Genomic DNA, 22,850 nt, shown 5'->3' with positions numbered 1-22,850 from the left:
GCGATGTTTCTGTGGCTGCTATGTTGTGTCTGTCCAGATGCTAAGCTAATGCCAGTCAGTCACAGAAATGTAAAAGCCACTTCAGACTGACTGTCTTTCTTGAGCGTGTCCTTGTGGCATTGCTTTGTTTTCCATTTGCTATCAGACTTGAGTTTGCTATCTTAATAACACGGAATGGTCTCATGAAATGAGGCGGCTTTGCTCTAATAATAAGACTTATTATAATTATATTCATTTTTTCTCTCTCTCTTTTGTTATACCTTCAAAGAACCTTGCAGGATAACTCTTCATCATCAGGTACTGCGGTTTGCTGCATTTGAGAAATAAAACTTTGACTTTCACTTGACTTTGCCTTAGACTCAAAGTCCTGAGGTTCCAGGGCCGGTGTCACAGGTGCTAATGATCCATTAGCAACCTGATGCATCCTTAAAGAAAGGAAGTACCGCCTCACAAAGCCCTTTACAGTAGGTGAAAAGTTTTAATGGTTTAACTTGCTGGTGCCACTTAGAAAGTGTGACAATTGTAACAGGCTATTGTCTCCAGATCTGTTTCGTTTCTAGGAGGGTCTTTAGCCATTAGCAATAAGAAGTAGCTACACTTAGCACCTCTGCTACTGAATGAGGAGGTCGATACCCAAATTAGATGAGTATGCAGGCTTTGCAGCCATGTTTGCGGTCACAACCCTTAACACACGATGACGCCGCCACTGTATTCATGTCAGGTGTCGCTACACAAATTAACACCTACTTATCTGAGCTGATACATCTCATTTTAATGCAAAGCAGCTATTTCCTTACTCTCTGTATGCTAAGTGTTCGAAACAGGCATGGCTAGCCTTTCAGTGCTTTAAGCATATTCTCTGAACGCCGCTACGGTTCGTGACATAAACTTTAAAGAGTTTTTTATGAACCTGAGGGGAGTGTAAAAGAGTCGTTTACTAGCATGTGTTTAAGACATTGTTAATATGCACCGGGTCGTGTCTTTGGCTTAATTAGTTTACAAATACATATTTAATCATCACTGTTTTCTTAATTATAGGACAGTGATGGACATAACACTAAGAACACTAAGAAGTGTGTCAACAATATGTTGCACTGTAGATGAAAAAAAAGAAGCTTACTTTTGTATAATGACAAACAGATCGATGGTCGTGTGCTGTCACACATCTGTTCTTCACTGGAGAGACTAGTACCATGGCGACAGGAGGCTGCCCGACTGGTGCCAGTGTATTTTTACGAGGCGGCAAATAATAACTCACAGCTGGCAGTGTGGGAACAGCTGCCACTAACATCACTACGCCCAGCATCTTTCTCCCTCGCTCTTTTCCTCCCTCGCTTTAGGGCCCAGACTTACTGGAGCCGAAGCTCCACGGCCCACTTCCTCTCTCCAGACTTCACTTCCTGTCATTTGACGGGGCCTCTACGAGCAGGCCTTGAGAAATCCATTCTCGGAGAGGAGCTTCCTGTTTCAAAGACAGCTGTAGAGATAGTTCCTGCTTTTGGCCTCACTCAGGGAATTGGCACACAAACACACTCACACGTGTGATCTGCTCTCGCCCCGTTTGTACTGCTGGTTTTTCCATTTCCCTTAGCTAAGCAGGTGACCGCAGTTTGCTGATGTGATCAGGAATCATTTTAGTGTAGAGTATGTGTCAGCCTGTGGACAAGTGAACAGACAGATCTTCTGCTCTTCTGCTCTTCTGACGTTGATTCCATTGCAGAATTCCAAAAGTTAAGCTCTGTCATTCCCACAAGTGGAAAGACACTTGCAAAGTGGAACAACACTATGTATCACACGTCTCTCACTTTATTTGCCTATTCTTGCCAAATCTTGTTGCATGTTTGCTTACAGAAACTCACTTACACACCACTTCAACAGTAGCGCTGCAACTAACTGACAATTAATTGATCTGTTAACAAATTGTTGTTGATTCGATGTTGAAAACAGATTTAGTGCAAAATGGAAATAATTTAAAAGAGAAATCTAAATTGCTATTTTGATCAATTCAATACATCCTTGCTGAATAAAAGTATTAATTTCTTTAAAAAGATGATTAAGAAGAAGAAGAAGAAGCTGACCCCAGACTTCTAAAAAGTACTGTATGTTCATCCACCTTGGCAGATAAAGCAGCATAAAAAGTGCTGAATAGCTCTGGAATGCTGTAAGTGGAGAGGCCTTCGTTTTTCTGGTGATAGGCACTGATTGGTACGTGATGTAAATGGTATAAATCTGCTGCATGTGTGTGAGTGGGGAGGAAACTGCTGAGGCACTGGGTCCAAAAAAAAAAACGTTCTGCTATTAAGAGAGCGTGTTTAACAGTTACACTTTCTACCTGATCTCTTCCTTATTTAATATTCAACTTCCCAAACATGTGTTGTCCTTCTGTCCATCTACTGTGCCCATCTGGAGTGTGTGTGTTAGTGTGCGAGGGAAGCAGTGGGGTGCTTGGACCAGCATGTGTCCTCTCAGAGGGACACAAACAGGCTGGTTTAAACCTAACAGGCCAGTCATATGGTTCAGAAAAACCATTTGGCTGAGTCCAAATTCTTATTTCAGCTAATTTCTAGGATGCATTATTATTTATTTTATTTGATAATAGGATTTATTTATCACTGTAATGCATTATAATTGCAACATACACACACATTTATTTTATTCTAAAATCTTGAAATTCTAGTCAAACTAGTACTTTTCTGGTAATAGTAGCACTGGCCAATGCTACAGCGGCTAAACTGCACAGACTCGATTTTCAACTTTTGGTTTTGCACCAGAAAAAAAAAAAATGGTGATTTCACTGTTAATTCATAAAGCATGTCCATAAATGATGTGAAATTATAGCAATTCAGTCTCAAAAAAACTATGAAAAAGGACCTTGTTTTGATTTACAGAGCAGAATATTATTCCAGTTATATATCTGGACATGTATCATTATAAGTGATTAGTAATAAATTGTAATGTTTTCTGGCTCCTTAAATGTTATTCCTACTACTCTACTATCTAAAAATAAAATACACAGTGAAAAGTCTGAACTAACAGACCCATTCTTTTTTAGTACCTTTTTTTTACTACATTTTATAAATCAAAACTAGGTACAAATTATTTAAAAAAAAAATCCCTTCTTTCAATTAAATGGACATCTCTGTCAGTTTTGTTTTTCAAGTTAAAGATTTTTTTTTTACATAATTTAGGTTAACATAGAATATTGCAAAATCATTATATGCAAAAAAAGTAATGACAAGAAAAAATGAAATCGACAACATAATAACAACAAAAGTATTAGAATAAGGTGTTAAATAATGTATAACAATATAAAAATATACATTTAAATATAATAATAAATATAAGTAATACATTCTGTAAAATACAGTAAATAAGAGTATTTTTCTTCATAATTTGTGTATAAATATATACATACATTTAGTGTAATAATAAAAAGAATGTGTCAATAATGTGAATATTGTCCACTCTGCGATAAATTGCTCATATGCTTCTCTTTTGTAAGTTGTTTTAGGGAAAAAAAGTGTCTGCTAAATGCATAAATGTAAATTTCGAAGAATTATGCAGCAAACAAACAAACAAAACATATTAGATCAAAATTTAAAGAGCAGCAGTTTATGAACAAACATGCATTATTGTATCTGAATCCTAAAATATAGTGTTGTCGCTTTCCACATTCCTTTGCTTTCTTTTTCTGTCTTCCATTTGCTTTCCTTCCTTTTTCTTTCCTCTCTCTCTCTCTCTTTGGGAAGCATGCCTTCCCCAGCTGTGTGTTCAGCCCCCACAGCGAGGGCTCAGGGCAGGCCAGGCTCACAGCTGGCCAGACATTGTGGAGCCAGTCGACAGGCGCATGGAGGGCTGCCCGCCCCGGCCTCTTCCTTTGCAAACATGCCCAGGTGTGGGGCCTGATGGCTGGGCCTCTGATGTGTGTGTGTGTGTGTGTTGGAGTGGGGGGGGTCAGAGCAGGAGGAGGCATAAAGGGTGGGTATTCCCACTGAAGCTGTGTCAACACTGAATGCATGGGAGTGTTTGTGGCATGGGGGGTGGGGAGGGGGCCGTACACAGCGATTACTGGCTCATTGTAACCACATTGTAGGGAAATTGCTCATATTTTACCAAGCAGCCAGGCTGGCGCACAGGCAGATGATTAGAGTGCAGTGAAGGGCTTTCATTTCAGATGCATGCAGGCACCGCGGTTGTTTAAGTCAACAATGCGTTCTCGAGTCTCGACACATGCATACATGCATGCTTCTCCGTGACTGCATGTGGGAATTGTATACTTCACATGTCTGCTAAATTACAGCAGATGTATGATGTTTTGAACCCGTGGGACAGACGGTCCAAGCTGTTAATCTGTGATCTCATCCTGAGGCACTGTTCATTAGAGACGAGTCCAAGGGCTGGACAAAAGGTGCTTGAATGAGATAACATGCAATAAGCCTTTGAACATCTTATCTGTGGCCCAGACACACACACACACACACACACACACACATACACACTCTCTCTCTAATGAGGTGTTTCTGGCCCTGTCTTGTTTACATCTCAGTCACAGTGTTTCAGTCCCTCTAGTGGTGGAAAATGGAGTCACAGATTCCTGCACATCTGTATTCAGTCCTCATCCCAGAAGACAAAAAATAATTGAATATAAATAAATAAATAAAAATAATAATAATAATAATTGTACCCAATTAAAAAGAATAAGGCCAGTCATGAGCGTGTTGAAAGGGTAATGATTTGTTCAAGCTGTCCGTGACTCTCAGGAGATCAATTTGACCAGTTTGATAAATGTATTAATAAAAATACCATGGTACTACCCTAGTACAATTTGGCAAACAATGGCATTTTTAAATATACCATGGTATTTACTGAGGTACATAGCATTGTTAAAAATACATGGTAGTACTATGGTAATTTTTTTGTGTACAATGATACAACAAAGACTTTCATTGTATAGCATGTTAGCATGGTACATAAATACCACAGAAACATGACATTTCTATGTTACATGCCTTAGAAAATGTGAAATACATGGTGGAACTATAACTCTTGCGTCATAGTATTTACATTGCACTCCAAAGTACATCCAAAATTACCATGCTTCTAAAAAATAATTTAATAAAAATAAAATTACATGGAAGTACCATGGTAAATGGCAAAAAAACACTGATTTGGAAACCATGTTATTACCTTGATATTTTGTCCAGAATCATGTTTTCAAAGAACTTGATTATTTAAAGAACTTATTTGTTTACATGATAACATGGTACTTTGATATACATGGTTGTCGTGAATGAGTACATGTACTTATGTTTGCTAAGTACTGGGTAATATAAGGTAACTACACAGGATAAGTTTAGGGGTAGGTTCAGAGTTAGTACCTAGTTATTACCCAGTTAGTGTAATCGGTATAATAAGTAGGCTACATTGTGTGTACATGTGGTATAGGACTGTAAAATAAAGTGTAACTATATTACTCTTACAAAAAGAGTATTGCAGCGGTTCCATGGTACAGCAATGACATCGAATGGTAATCCTATGACATTTTGAAATATACCATGGTACTCTGGGGTATGTCCAAGAATACCATGGTACTATGCAAATAAGTAAATAAAATTCATATAAATTCCATGAAAAGAAACCATGGTATTTCCTTGGTATTGTGTCCAAAACAAGGTAATAACATGCAGGAGTGTACCCACTCAATTATTTCCCCATATATTCAAAACTGTAGTTGATCAATGTGTGTTTAATGATTATTTGGTTACCTTCATGACGCCTTGATACTTTCTGTATGTGTTACCGTTCACCGCAATCCTGACCCATATTGCAACAGGTGATGAAAGAAAGAAACAATTCAAGCATCACCCTCAATAATGGGGTGAGAATTATTCTGTGTGAGGTTACTTGGCCTCGGAAACACCCAAGAAATGTCCAAATCTGTGAATGTGTGTTTGAGAAAAGAGAACGTGAGGTAAAGTGTGTAATAGCTTGTGCTCGTCACAGTGTGTGCTCGCTGCATATTTGTTCTCTCTTGTGTGCACGTGCGCTGTCTTGTATCAGGGGAATGAATTGTTGCTCACCTGTTCACACACACACTAACAAAAGCCTGGCAGCGGAAGCAGCTGTCTCTCACAACTGTATTGGTACAATACTCGGGTCCCATACTCCTGTTTGCTCAGTACATATTCTCACCCTCCTCAAATCAAACACCACTTACACACACAGTTCTCATGTACATGTCTCACAGTTTAAACAGCTGAATATTTCCACCCCCAGCCCTGTTTACCCAACGGATATTGGATGCTACACTTCCGTGTGCTTCAGGTGTGTGTACTTACATACTATAGTCTGCAAATCAAATAAAGCTGGCGAATATTTTGAACAAAATGTATTGAATAGTTTTTATTGAATATTATCTCACACAAAGGTAGCCGTTTAGTGTCTTTCAAACACACATTTATATATTTCATAACCCAGATTAAAAAAAAAGCTGACGATAAAAAGTTCAAATAATCTTTTTGACCATTTGTATAACCACAATTTTACTCCAAATACCACGGTTAAACTATAGGAAAAACAATGGTTAATTTTCATAGCTCAGATTTCTACAGATCATTTCGATTTGGTTTGAGGTTGAGGAGGACAGCGTGAACTTGTCAGGTTGACAGATGACTGTCCATACAGTGTATGCATGTAGCTACAAAGAGTCTTAAGGCAAAACTGTAATATATACTTGAGTCTTTACAGAACAAAACAATCGGGCCACTGGCGTGTGTTCACCAGCCCATCTCATGTTGTGCTGCTGAGATCTCTAGAAACGATCCGTCTTTCACAGTCATGATTGGTAGTGCTGTAACTGTGAAGACGTGCTGCTGATATCTGCTGAAGACCTCAGGGGCCGCTCCGCACATCTGGAGTCTAGACTCAGCGGCTCTACAGGACTGAGACTCCCTCGCTCTCTTCCTCTCTCTCGCCGCTGTCCGCTGTTTGCATAGCTGCTTGTGTTTAATCTAAATTAAAGTTGCCCCCCTTCAAGTGGTTAATTGATTCTAGCGATGAAGGACAAAGTAACTGGAGCCGGGGGTCCTCAAAACACACTGAGAGAAATATTATTAGGAAGACTTGCGCAAACCAGCCAGTGAGCACCTGTGTTTGTGAGAGAGAAACAATACGATTATCACTCGAATTGTTGGACTGAGAGGAGCCATAGTTTCCTTAATGCATCCTTGTGTTTGCAAAAACTGCAATGCAATGACTAATGCCTGTGTGGTTTTGGGTACGTGTGGTTGAGAGGTCTGTTTTACCTGTTAATCTCTTTATCCCCTTCCACCCACTCTATAGCTTATACACTGAGAGCTCTAAAACTTGACAGTCGTTTATTTTACAGACGCTCTCCAGCGTCAGACACACACACACACACACACACACACACACACACACACACACACACACACACACACACATATATATATATATATATATATATATATATATATATATATATATATATATATATATATATAATGAAGTTAAACATTTTATCCACTGCATATTCATCAATAATTCATTCATTCATTCATTCATTCATTCATTCATTCATTCATTCATAACTATAACTAATATTAACTATGAAAGTAACTATATTTAATTGAAATATATAATAATTCTTAAAACATCATGCAGAATTGCTAAAATTTCAAATAAAACGTTTTATTTAATTGACTTATTTTTTATTTTATATGAACTTAGTTTAGCCCATGTATTAAATAAAATTAAATAGTCATTAAATAGTTTTACATTTGGATTAAAGTTGTCAGTTTGGGAAATAAAAAATATAATGTTATAAATTATTTATATACCATTCAAGTGTTTGGGGTCGGTATATTATTTTCGATGCTTTTGAAATCTCTTATGCCCACCAAGTCTGTATTTATTTAATAAAAAGAAAACAGCAAAAAACAAAAAAAAAATACTATTTAAAATAAATGTTTTCTATTTTGATATATTTTAAAATTGGTAAAATGTAGGATTCTTTGATGAAAATAAATGTATTTAAAATACATGTACATCTCACTATTGATCGATTTGAATGCATCCTTGCTAAATAAAATATAAATTTCTTTAAAAAAGAAAAATCTTGTGAATGGTGTGTTTGTTTGTGTATATACATATATATATATATATATATATATATATATATATATATATATATATATATATATATATATATATACACACACACACACACACACACACACACACACATATATATATATATATATATATATATATAATTTAATTTCTTTTGTTAAATTTCTTTTGGGAAAACATGACAAAAATTCTGATTTAGATTATATTTTGCAATTAAATAAGAAATATTTAAAACACGAAAGTAAATTAATCTGAGAAAATATCCAAGACTTTCCTTAAGCATTTTAAGGAATTGTTGTTGTTTATTTAAAATATTATATATGCATTTTGTACATAAAAAGTGTGCTCTTACTAGTTTTTACATTGGTTTATTTTTCCAAATGGCCCTCACAGTTTTGCATTCAAACCCTCAGGATGATGGAAAATCTGGTTGAAATGATCTTTGTGTGTGAGCGAGAGAGAGAGAGAGAGAGAGAGAGAGAGAGAGAGAGAGAGAGAGAGAGAAGGTATAAATGAACTCTTGATTTACAGCCCGTCTTTAGGTACAGCCCCTCCTTTTTCCATGTTCACCCCTTCTCTCCTTTCTCTGCCCATAATAATGGACACGGTGTTTTTATGAGAGAACCAGACCAATCCCTCTTCACACTAAATGGCCTCGTTCAGCTCTCTGCTATTAAACAGCTCATAAAAACCAGTCATACAACTGCTTGAGTCACACAGATGCAACTGCATGGCTCCTGATCCCAGCGTGATGTGGTTTGAGACAGCTGGGGATGACTATGTCATCTAATCTATGATGGTTAGGCATCTAAAATGACCTGTATTAACCATAACAAGTTAGAATTACACATGGGCATTAAAATCAATCACATGAATGAACGCGGCCTCCACAGCGACCATACAAAGATGCAAAGCATGCAAATACAATTATATGATTATATGAAAAGAAAGGCTTACAAGATTCATTAAAGGGAATAGTTCACCCCAAAATTAACATTTGCTGAAAATCTCCTCATCCCCATCCAAAATGTGAATGAAAGTTTGTTTGTCTGTTTTTTCATCTGAACAGATTTGGAGAAATTCAGCATTTCATCACTTGCTCACCAGTGGATCCCCTGTAATGAATGGGTGCCGTCAGAATGAGATTGCCATCTCTTATTCTGACGGCACCCATTCACTGCAGAGCATCCATGAGTGAGCAAGTGATATAATGCTAAATTAGTACATTTTCAGGAAATGTTCATAGTTGGGTGACTTATTCCTTAATATTAGCACAGAGTGAGACAAACGTCAATGAAACAAATCACAAACAGTCATACAAACTTAATTAACCAATCAGAGTCAAGTGTTCCAGAGAGCCGTGAAATAATACTAATTATAATTGACTTCTCTGAGGGTCAGGGCAGTTCAGGTTCTTTCCCACCCTGCTTGCGTTCTCTTTCTTTCCTTTTTCTTTCTGCTTGACGCACTGTGAGTGAAGGATATCAGATTCCCCTGAAAGCTCTGGGACAGGTGAGCGCTGCTTTGGGTGACCTCCATCTCTCACATTACGGTGCTAAACTGCAACTCCCTGCTGTTCTCGATTACTCACGTATACCTGCACACACACACACAGGTGTGATCCTTACACATCATTCTGTTTCGCTTGTCACTGAAACTTATCGTACATCACTAAACCGAGCGTTTTAAATTACAGTGCGTTATATACACCTCTGACATGATCATACAAAAGTGACCTCTTTTATGTATTTGGGGCCAGGAAGATTTCAGTGGTCAGGGTTGCCTTTATTTGAAAAATACACTAAAAGCACTAATATAGTGAACTGTTATTGCATGTTAAAAGAACAGTTTTCTATATTCATTTATTTAAACATTTCATTTATTCCTGTGATGCAAAGCTGAATTTTCTGCATCATTTCTCCAGTCTTCAGAGTAACACGATCCTTCAGAAATCTGTGCTCAAAAACATTTCTTATTATTATGAATATTGAAAACAACTGGGCCTAATATTTGGTAGAAATAATTGTTCAGGATGAATAGAAAGTTAAAATGAACAGCGAAACATAAATTGTAATCCAAAATTATCTTTTTAAAAAAAAAAGAAGTAGTTTGAATGGAATCTTAATATTTTATGCTTTTTAAAAACAATTTGATATATTATTATTATTATTATTATTTCATGTTTTAACTTAATGACCTCAGTTTTTATCAGTAATATTAACACTGACAATATCACCACATTGATCCTTTAAGAGGAATTTGATGTTAGCTTCATTTTGTAATAGTGGTATCACTATGATAATAGTATTTTTATATAACATTCATGTAAAAGACACATTGAGCAGAACCAGTCCTGCCAGGTTCTCATGGGTAGTTGAGACAGTAAAAGACCTACACACAAACGATTCCAATGTGCTCCTCAATCAACCGAGCTATAATTACCTGTCTGCAACAACCACAAATTCAAAACACAACAAAGTGGGAGAAAAGACAGGAAAAATTAATAACAGAAAGTTGATCTATGTAATCATCCCAGTTGGGACAACCGTGCTTTTGTGGTCAGACTGGAACACTTGTGCTGAAGTGGAATCTCAGAAAGTTTTCAAGGGCTCTTTAACATGCTCTTACAACACTCAGTGTGAAAGCACCTGCACTTTTCATCTCTCGCTGATCTGTGAAATGATGTCGACACATTCATTTTGAAGACAGAGTTGAATGATTTATTGCACAACCTTTAAAAAGACAACATGTTTAGCATCCAAGTAGACAAACAAGAGGAAATGTAGGTTGAAATTCTGTTTTGCATTCACTGTTGGCATCGAATACATAGCAGATTTAGATATCAGGGCATATTTCTTCCTTCACCTGCAGTGACTCAGAGCTTAATACTTCTCTTGTGGTTCTTCACTATCTCCATCAGGGTTATGTAACACCAATAGGGCAATGTGGGTGTGTTCCAGGTGCAGCCATTCATTTCTAGTCACACAGACAACTATTTTGCTTTATAACCAAATCAGTTCCAGGCCACCATTATTTTAGCTGTGACAAATTTCGAATCTAGCAGTCTCTACTAGTATGCCATTGCTTGCATATAATGTAACAAGTCCGCGTCCAAAGCCTTTATTTCGCTGATGCTACTATTACAAGTCTTTTGGCGCCATCTGGTGGCCGTAATGCTACTGTTACACCTGTTAACTAATATAAATATATATATATATATATATATATATATATATATATATATATATATATATATATATATATAGATAGATAGATAGATAGATATTATACAAAAACATATACAAATATTAAATCACTAGCTTGAGCTTTGTAGAATATCCAAAGAGTATCACCAGAGTATCATTCTTATTAAGAACATTGGGAAAGACAATAATATTTAATTGTCATTTAAAACCTTTCATTAAGTGTATCCTTTTAAGCCACAATCTGCAAAACTTACTTGTTATAATATATAAACTCTTCCTCTGTCTGTGTCAAATCTCTGTCCCATTGATTCCCTGAAAAAAGCTTTTCTTCTTTCTGATAACTGACTACAGTCTGTTGTAATAGTTATGATTGTGAAAATGCATCGTCGCTAATAACACTGTATTGCAACACAGAATCTGTATGGAGGTTATCATCATTTGCACAATCCACGGTGTGATCAATCTAACAGATCACATTCAGTTCATGGAAAGGATCTCCTTTGTTCAGTCATCATCTCATGATGATAAATGATTCACTGTAGTCATAGCAGTGGTGATTTGTCATGCAAGAGGCTGATAGGAAATATAGATCCATCACCGAAAAAGAAAGCAGAATGTGGGGAGTGGAATAATCTAAAAGCAAAGTTTCCTTTTCATGCTGGATTTAGGAAATTCCCCCATCTATATCAATCAGAAGCAGAAACAGTCATTAACTTCACCTGGGTAGTCAAAGTTTATTCCTTCACAGGAGTCTTCTTCAAAAAAAATATATAAATAAAAAGCCAAGATAAAGTTAAATTTCAACATAAAGAGAATATTAGGATTTTTAAGTTCTATCATTATATCAGAATACTTCCTAATAAACTATCTAAACCACTTCACATTTTCAATTTAAAACCATTCAAAATAGCTACAAAAATTAAATTATAAATTATATGTATACACACACACACACACACACACAAATGCAAGTTCTGAGAATCTTCGTACATTCAAAACAGCGGTTTGTGACATCATGCATCCACCAATAACAAATTACTAATAATGCAATGGGGTGAAAAAGCTTTCAGACTCATGGGATACTTACTGATGACTACCAACCACATGAGACTGTGAATATAGAGAGAGGAGGATGAAGGGGAGGGGAGGAAGAATGAGGGCAGACAAGTATGGAGAAGAGAACTGAAGCGCAAGGACAAACTGGCATGTTCAGAGTACAACAATATTCATTACTGAAGCACATCACTTTGAAGAGATCTACCCCAAAATGAAAACTGTTGTCATTTATCCATCATCATGTCATCCCAAACCATAAGACTTTTGTTCTTCTGCAGAACACAAAAAGAGATGTTATGCTGCTAGTTTCTATACAATAAATTAATTCATCAATCCATTTATTGGATTGATGGATGCTATTTGTGAAAGCAACAACATATACCTCACTCTGATCAGGTGGATAAGAGGAAGATTTATGTCTAATCAAAAAAACTTTTGATTAAACTACAGAGAACATAGCTTAAAGGAATGTCATGGGTTAACAAGTTAAGCTGTTACCGCAGAAAAAAGCAAAAAAAAAGCTGTGTCATTCAGTTAAAAATGACAATTAAAATGATGCACTAGTATCAGTGTTATTTTAGTATTATTTATATGCTATTATAGAATCACTAACATTTATTATATTTGGTACATTTTCAGTTTTTAATTTGATTTGAGTATACAAAGTTTTGCTATGTGCTTTTGTAATTTTATTAGTTTATATGTTAATATGTATTAGTTAATATATACATTGGTTAATTCAGATTCTGAATTTTACTTGATGTAAACAGTCCCTATCTGGTATCCTGGCACACTGCGTGTGAAAATTACTACATTTCTATATGAACAGCATTGAAGTCAATGATTCTATAACACTACTATAGGGTCATGTATAATTGCATTTAATATTTATGCAATCTCTTGGACCCGTGGACCCCCATTGTAAGCAAATTTACTTTCAATTTGTATTATTATTATTATTATTATTTTTTTGCAAACTAAGGTTAGACTCAAAATTATGTTCTGTGGTAACTGGCAGCGTGTCATGCTGTTAATAGAGCTTAAGTTGTATTGAACTCAAACAGCTGCTTTAATCAGGGGGTTCTCTGAGAAAAGCAACAGGCAGCACAGACATCAACATGCAGTGATGAAACTTCAGTTCCAGATCAAAACAAAACCTTTAAGATATCAAAAGCTGCATCAAAGGAAAACATAGCATGCTTGTCGCAAAGTTTCAAAAACATTATTGAAAAAAAGATACGAATCTATGAGATTAATGTGGCACCAATTATGCAACCACTTTGCAACCTAAAACATGAACCAGAATGATCTGTGAGCAGAAGTGTGCAAGTTTGACAATAAACAAAAAGCGAGGAAACAACTGTCCAACCCACCATAAGCATGAGTGAGCCTCATGACAACATGAAGGGAACTTTTCAAATAAGTGAGATCATCATCATCATCAATTCAGCAGTGATGCATTCAATTGTTCAAAAGAGACATTTTTGAGGCCAGTGAAAATCTCGGAAGGGTAAGTAAAAATATGCTGGCCAGCAGATAAAAACATTTGTTGCTTCTCAAGTGAAAGTGCATCTTGCCTCCACTCTTGTCCAAGAAATAGGCTAGTTGGCAGTGGCAGATGACCAGTACATTGCCTTGTCTCTCAAGCTCCATAATCACAGTCCCCAGTCGCTGAACCAGGTCCTGATATGTCTACAAGAAGAAAGATCCTTTTAAAACAGTCAGACCTTCCCACAGGAACACTGACATCAACAAAAGCCAGAAAACCTGCAGAACTACAGAGAGTGAGAAGGAACATACTCTGAAGAACTGCAACAAAGTGATACGCTCATCACGTGCTGTACCTCTCCTCCTGGATATCTGTAGTGGTATTTGTCCTGATCCCTTAAAGCAAACTCTTCTGGGAATGTGTTCAAAATAATTTCATAGGTCATCTCCTCACATGAACATATAATACATATATAATGCATGTAATCTCTGCTAGAATCTGAGCATACTAACAGCATCTATCTCATTGAGGATTTTCCACTGTTCATATGGAACTCACAGCTCTTCAGCCATCTGTCTGGTAAACCTTAACTGGCTAGTCCAAACCTACAAGTCAGACAGCTTATGCTCCTCAAAGAACTAACGCAGGGCACTCGCAAACTACTCTCAAAGGAGAGAAAAAAGAAAAGAATTTTCTGATGAATAAACGCTATAAAGGCAGCACTAAATAAGTTCAGACCTGTCTCCCTTGGGGGGGAAAGTTAAGAATCTCCTCCAATGCGGCCCTGGATGTTATGTTTGCTCTCTCCATGTCAGCACAGGTAGATGGAGTGTGAGTGCACATTCAAGTTCAAGTTCAAGTTCAAGTCTGCTTTATTGTCAATTTCCACATGTACAGTACATACATACAGAGAATCGAAATTGCGTTACTCTCAGACCCCGGTGCATACAGATAACATTAACATTAAAGCCTAAAAAAATAACTAGATCAAATATAAAATGTAGATACAATTATACAATAAGGGAATTATAAAAAAAAGACATATAATAAAAATAAAAGTTAAAAATAAAGTTAAATAAAGCAGCGCAAGGTAAATGACAGATATAGTGCAAATCAATGAAGTGAACAACAGTGCAGTTAAAAGATTTTTTAGTGCAAAAAAAATCACTTATTAAAAATATCTTAAGTCTGATTAAAGTGACAAGTGACCAAGAGCAGTTATTTAACTGACTGATGAGGTAGTTCCATGCCGAATGAGGTAGTGAGCGGTGAGTGAGCAGACCAATGTTACAGAAGTGACTCGTGCATGTCATCATATAATTAGTGGGGGGGGGGGGGGGGGGGGTTCATAGTTCAGTGGTGCCTGGGGAAGAAGAGGGGAGGGGGGGGCAGGTTCGGGAGGGAGTTCAGCTTCCTGACAGCCTGGTGGATGAAGCTGTCCTTCAGTCTGCTGGTCCTGGCCTGGAGACTCCGCAGTCTCCTCCCTGATGGCAGCAGGCTGAAGAAGCTGTGTGATGGGTGGGTGGGATCACTTGTGATGCAGAGGGCTTTGCGGGTGAGACGTGTTCCATAAATGGCCTGGAGGGAGGGTAGAGAGACTCCAATGATCTTCTCAGCTGCTCTCACTATGCGTTGTAGAGTCTTTCGGCAGGACGCGTTGCAGGCGCCATACCACACAGTGATGCAGCTCGACAGGATGCTCTCGATGGTCCCTCTGTAGAATGTGTACATGATGGGGGGTGGGGCTCTGGCTCTCCTCAGTTTGCGGAGGAAGTAGAGACGCTGTTGTGATTTCTTGGCCAGTGCTGCGGTGTTTTCAGTCCAGGAGAGGTCCTCTGTGATGTGCACACCCAGGAACTTGGTGCTGCTCACTCTCTCCACAGTCGCACCGTTGATGGTCAGAGGAACGTGCTGAGTGTGTGCTCTCCTGAAGTCTACAACAATCTCCTTCATCTTCTCCACATTCAGAGAGAGATTGTTGTCACTGCACCACCCAGCCAGGCGGCTCACCTCACTCCTGTAGTTTGTCTCATCTTTGTTGCTAATGAGACCCACCACCGTCGTGTCATCTGCAAACTTAATGAAGAGGTTGGAGCTGTGTGACGGTGTGCAGTCATGGGTCAGCAGAGTGAAGAGGAGGGGGCTCAGCACACATCCTTGGGGGGCCCCAGTGTTCAGTGTGATGGTGCTGGATGTGTTGCTGCCGACCCGTACTGCCTGAGGTCTTCCAGTCAGAAAGTCCAACAGCCAGTTGCACAGCGAAGTGTTGAGCCCCAGCTGACTCAGCTTGTAGATGAGCTGCTGAGGGATGATTGTGTTGAATGCTGAACTGAAGTCTATGAACAGCATTCTGACATAAGAATCCTTTTTTTCCAGATGGGTGAGTGCTGAGTGGACGGCAGTGGAGATGGCATCATCGGTCGACCGGTTGGACTGATATGCAAACTGGAAGGGGTCCAGGGAGGGGGGGAGGGCAGACTTGATGTGGTGCATGACTAGCCGTTCAAAGCACTTCATGAGGATGGGGGTAAGTGCAACAGGACGGTAGTCATTGATGCAGGATGGAGATGGCTTCTTCGGGACTGGGATGATAGTGGTAGTTTTAAAGCATGTGGGAACAACAGCCTGACTCAGTGAGATGTTAAAAATGTCTGTGAAGACATCAGTGAGTTCTGCTGCACAGTCTTTCAGTACACGCCCAGGGATGTTGTCAGGACCCGGAGCTTTGCGGGCATTGATCCTGCTGAAGGATCTCCTCACGCTGTCTGGGGTCAGAGTCATCACCTGGTCGCCGGGAGGAGGTGGAGTCTTCTGTGCAGTGGTGCTGTTTTGTTGCTCACATGGATGAGGTAGTAGACAATCTTGCTCTGGATGTAGTCCTGAACATGGTTCACAAGGAACATCTTTTTCTCTGTATCAGTGGTGCCAGCTAAGCCATTATAAAACTATTATAATACACAATTAAACTTAAAGGGTTAGTTTACCTAAAAATGAAAATGATGTCATTAATCACTCAACCTTATGTTGTTCCAAACCCGTGAGACCTCCTATCATCTTCGGAACACAGTTTAAGATATTTTAGATTTAGTCCGAGAGCTCTCAGTTCCTCCATTGAAAATGTATGTACGGTATACTGTCCATGTCCAGAAAAAATGAAAAACATCATCAAAGTAGTCCATGTGACATCAGAGGGTCAGTTAGAATTTTTTGAAGTATCGAAAATACATTTTGGTCAAAAAATAGCAAAAACTATGACTTTATTCATCATTTTCTTCTCTTCCGTGTCTGTTGTGAGAGAATTCAAAACACTGCAGTTTAGTGATATCTGGTTCGCGAACGAATCATTCGATGTAACCGGATCTTCTTGAACCGTTTCACCAAATCGAACTGAATTGTTTGAAACAGTTTGTGTCTCCAATACGCATTAATCCACAAATTACTTAAGCTGTTAACTTTTTTAATGTGGCTGACACTCCCTCGGAGTTAAAACAAACCAGTATCCCGGAGTAATTCATTTACTCAAACAGTACACTGACTGAACTGATGTGAAGAGAGCAGTTTAGTCAAGATGAACACCGAGCTGAACCAGATAATCACTCGTTCACGAGTCAAGAACCGGTTGAATCGGTTTTCGGATCACCAGTAGTTCTTTCGGACAGTCTGATTCAATAAACAGGTTGAAGAAAACGGTTCACTGGTTCTTTTGCGCTCAATGTAATTACATCATTTGCGATGATTGCCCTTGATTCAAGCCTTTCGGTTTACCTGCGCTCATAACACTAGCACAGAATCAGTTCAGATTAAATCACCAAAAAAAAAAAAACAGTTCGGTTCAGACGCTCTGTGTGTCAGTCTGCGTCACGCTGAATCACACATGCGCAGTATCATCAGCTCCTCGGTTCACGAATCGGACACGTCTGACAGAAACGGTTCTTGACTCGTGAACGAGTCAATGTTTTGTTCATTATCTGGCTTGGCTCGGTGTTCATCTTCAGTTCTCTCTTCACAGCAGTTCAGTCAGTGTACTGTTTGAGTAAATTAATTACTCCGGGATATTGGTTTGTTTGAACTCCGAGGGAGTGTCAGCCACATTAAAAAAGTTAACATCTTAAGTCATTTCTGGATTAATGCGTATTGGAGACGCGAACCGTTTAAAACGATTCAGTTCGTTTTGGTGAACTGGTTCAAGAAGATCCGGTTACATCGAATGATTCATTCGCGAACCGGATATCACTACACTTCAGTGTTTTGAAATCTCACAACAGACCTGGAAGAGAAGACAATGACAGTAGACCATTCACACAGCTTCAATGTAGGGACTGGGAGCTCTTGGACTTAATCTAAAATATCTTAAACTGTGTTCCGAAGATAAACGGAGGTCTCACGGGTTTGGAACGACATGAGGGTGAGTCATTAATGACATAATTTAGATTTTTGGGTGAACTAACCCTTTAAGTGTGAATCCCGTTCTGCACCTTTTGTGTAATATATAACAGTGAATCAAAACAGATGTTATTTACATAAATAAAAATAAGAGTAACAGTTATCTTCTGTTGACATGTGGTCATGTTAAATATGTTCTTCGCGTAGGAAACATTAACTAAGATTAATTATACTGTATTTGACATCATTAATAATTTTTTTATTCTATTTGACAGTGCCAAATATATATTTGCCAATATATATTTAGACATATTTATAATATGTTTTATATTATAATAAGTTTTACATTTTGCAATATCAATGGGTCTTTATTATATTATATTCTATTACATAGATGCCAAAAGGTTTATTCTAAAGGCGAAAATATATGTACATTCAGATATGCTATTACGTGTCTATTTTCTAAACATTATTACTTGTCATATTCATCAGGATCTAGTGGTTGGTAAGTGACTTTATAACATTCTATGCGTTTCAGGAAATCCTCCATGACTCTCTCTCTCTGTGTTTCTGGATAATCTGGACTTGAAACCTTTACTTCCTGAAGAGACATAAGAGACAGCTGTTAAGAAGATCATGAAAGGCAATTCTGATACGTTGCTATACCTCATTATAGCATTAGTTTGAAGTAAAAGCAAACCAAACATAACAACATACCAGGATGTTAGCTGCAATAACCTCTGGATCATCAAATACTGACTCAACAAAAAACACCTGCAAAGGTAAAAACACACAAATCGGAAAATAATGACTACACATCACTTCTTCAGAAAGATTACGATGGAAGTGCACATTTGGCTATGATACCTTGTATGCATTCTCCTGTACAAAATTTATTATAAGATCCAGTCTTTCCCGGTTATGTTTGTAGCATCAAAAAACTTAAAAGGACAAAAACAGATTATATCAAATATAAATAAAGTAGGCCTGAAGCTTATCAACATCAAGGCCACCAAGGCACACTGTCTCTTTGGGAAAACCAAAAATGCAACAATAGACATGCACACATGCACTGAATTCAAATAAATTCAGTTCTCAGGAAAGACATGAATGAACCTGTCAGAATGTAACTAATGTAATGGAATACTGGACCTGTCACTAATGTAATCTTCAGGATATGTGTCGAAATGGTCTTTTTGGGAGAACTATCCCATTAAATTTAACAAAGATATAATCCTACTTTCAAATCTACATGGCTTCCTTATATTGTCATGTCTGAAGAAGTTATAAGACTTGTATGCTCTAACTGCTTCCCAGGTTAAACACTGCAAGATAACCCAAAAAACAAGAAATCATGGTTAATCTTCACATCCTTTATCGGTTCTAGTGCAACTGTAATGCATCAAGGTGACATCACTCTGCATGTAAAGATGGAACAGTTCAATTCCCATTGCTTTAGGAACCTCTGACTTCAGTTACAAGGATTAAAACACTTGCATTGTGGGTCATGATGTACTCAAGAAAGTTTGAGTTGAAATGTGTTGCCTACACATTTAAATGAAAATATACCATCATGTCAGAATGGTCAGCTTAAAGGCTAAATGATGCATGTAAATGTGAAGACAGATGATATTTATAGTGAGTGTCATTTGATATGTTGCAACTTCTCTAAATTCATCTGCCCACTTATCCTTTGTGGGAACTCAACTCTGCAGTTGAGGGAGCGCGTGAGTTTCTTTGACATGTACGTCTTGCCTCTGTCAGGAAGGCCGATCATGACAATCATGAAGGGGGAGTTAGTCATGTAAGACACCCATGCTGTGGTCAGACAGGCACAGAAAAACAGACAGACAATATCAACAGCGCAACATGAGCTAGAGGAAGTTACAGTCTACTAACAATTATAATTTGCCAAATGTAAATGTGGGACACCAACAGAATATGTTTGCATTTGCGGTTTATGGTACTTTCCACAAACAAACTACAAAATAGGACCTGAAACTTTGTAACTGTTGACACCTGACTGCATTGACTCCAGTCTTCAGTCTTCATCTTACATGATCCTTTAGAAATCAATCTAATATGCTGATTTGGTGCTTTTTTTTTATAGGAACAATTATTTATTCATTATGAATATCTTTACAGTCTCCTTTGATCAAATCGTATCCTTTATGAATAAAAATATATATATTTTGGTGTATAACATATTCACTCCAGTCTAATTTAAAGCATTATATTTCTTTCAATACTATTTATAAAACGGTATGCTGTCTATTTAATTATTCTTCTAAGATAAATGAATGTTTTTTATTTTATATATTTTTTTTAAATAAGTACTATTTAACCAAAAAGACTAAACAAAATGTCAAATGCAATTGAAATCCCTTAACATTTTTTTTTTCTTCCTTTTTTAATAAAGAAAAGAATTTGGTATTAAGAAAACACTGACTCAGGTCAGCCATTTGATAATGACTTAAAAAAAAAAAAAAAAAACTTAAATGTGCCTTTACCCTGAAGCCAGCATAACAGACAATGCATATATAAATAAAGGGAAGCACAGCAGGTCTATTTTTAGACTGACAGTGAACTTCTGTTTAACAGCCTCAGTGACAGCTGACACTATAAGAACTGTGAAAGGATCCAGGGCTGTTGTTAAAACTGAATAGGACATGTGGGAAACTCATCATCAGCAGAAAAGTAGCACAAACCTCTGTAACACCCGTGAAACAGACCGGCATGACCAGCTGACCACCTTGGACTAGTTTAAACATGGTTTCATTCAATTTCTTAGATCTGTGGGATGTGAAAGAGTGTATACTTACAGCATTTCTTCTCTTGACCTCTGGGCTCATTTTTTTGGCTTCAGCAGAACTGGTTGGAGCAGCCTCCTGCTGCACCCATGCAGACAGACTTAATCTCTTCCTGCTGTAAAAAACATTCCCGCAGAGAAGAGGAGGCGGGAAAAGGACAATATACGCAACCTAAGTTAGTTATTGGCTTATTAAAAAGAACTAAGGGCAATTGAAAACATTTTCTCCACGCAAAATGCTCTATTCAGTGACACTGCAGCTTTTGTTGTGCCACAGTCACAACAAACGTCGCAATACATTGTAACAGAAGAAGATGCTGAGGATTCCATGTTCGGTCATCAGTTAAACAGTAGCCTGTGGGGAGTTTGTCAGCAATTAGTCATTACATCGTAGAATGAATATATTAAAAATAAACACATGACTGAGATACGAAAAACTTTATTGTTTCCTAATTGTTGTCCCTTCAAGTGCTGTTGCTTGAGTCGCCTTGCACTTGACGACCTTCCATAGCAACCAGCAGCGCCAAGCGCGTGAGTGAAGTGAAGGTGTGTCTCGACGTCACTTACCGTAGGCTAATACTTGTGAAAGCATGTCACGGCGTCCGTCTATTGGTCTGTGAAGTGAATAGTACAGGTGCATCTAAAAAAATTAGAATATCATGGAAAAGTTCTTCATATTTTGTAATTTAATAAAAAAAAAAAAAAAAAAAAAAAAACTTTCAGATTCACTGCAGACAAACTGAAATATTTCAAGAGAGTTTTGTTTTAATTCTGATGGTTAGGACTTTAGGAAAATTAAAAATTCTGTATTTCAAAAAATTCCAATATTTTCTCAAAGATCAACCAGAAAAAGATTTACAAGACAGAAATGTTCAAAGTCTCCAAAGCAGGTTTAAATATTCTCCTTTTGCACAAATTACTGCTTCAACGTAGCCAAACATGGAGGTGTTCAGCCTATGTCACTTGTGAGGTGTTACTGAAGCCCAGGTTGCTTTTATGGCGGCCTTCAGCTCCTCTGTATTGTTTGTCAGATGTTACTTATCTTCCTCTTCACAATACCTCAAAGATTCTTTGTGAGGTTCAGGTCAGGTGAGTTGGCTGGCCAATCAAGCACATATCATGGTCATCATGGTTTTGGCACTGTGGGCAGGTGCTAAAGTCCTGCTAGAAAAGGAAATCAGCATATCCTTAAAGCTTGTCAGCAGATGGAAACATAAAGTGCTCCAAAATCTCCTGGTGGATGGGTGCATTGACTTTGGACTTGATAAAACACAATAAAGCAACACCAGCAGACGTCACGGCACCCCAAGTCATCACTGACTTCAGAAACTTCACACTGGACTTCAAGCAGCGTGGATTCTTTGCCTCTCCAGTCTTCCTTCAGAACTTGATTTGCAAATGAAATGCTAAATTTCCTTTCATCTGAAAAGAGGATTGTGGAGCACTGAGCAACAGACCAACTTCTTGCAAATGCTTCAGATGTTTTTTCTGGGTCAGGAATGTCTTGATTCTAGGAATGGGACAGCTGTAGCCCTTTTCCTGAAGACATCTGAGCATGGTGACTCTTGATCGTCTGACTCTAGCTTCAGTCCACTCCTTGTGAAGCTCTCCCAAGTTCTTAAATCAGCTTTTCCTGATAATCTTCCCAATGCTGTGGTCATCCCTGTTGCTTGTGCATTTTTTCCTACCACACCTGTCCTTTCAGTCAACTTTCTATTAATATATTTAGATACAGCACTCTGTGAACAGCCAGCCC

General features: G+C 37.9%; 1 pseudogene; it reads right to left on the bottom strand.

Annotated features, from left to right (window-relative positions):
- Nucleotides 1-13,680: 13,680 nt before the first annotated feature.
- LOC128022830 (6-phosphofructo-2-kinase/fructose-2,6-bisphosphatase 2-like) lies at nucleotides 13,681-20,089 on the bottom strand (annotated as a pseudogene).
- Nucleotides 20,090-22,850: the final 2,761 nt, after the last annotated feature.

Source organism: Carassius gibelio, chromosome A11 (assembly GCF_023724105.1).
Source record: "Carassius gibelio isolate Cgi1373 ecotype wild population from Czech Republic chromosome A11, carGib1.2-hapl.c, whole genome shotgun sequence".
Taxonomy (NCBI): Eukaryota; Metazoa; Chordata; class Actinopteri; order Cypriniformes; family Cyprinidae; genus Carassius; species Carassius gibelio.
Note: the sequence above shows the minus strand (reverse complement) of the source record. Positions and strands in the feature narration are given on the sequence as shown.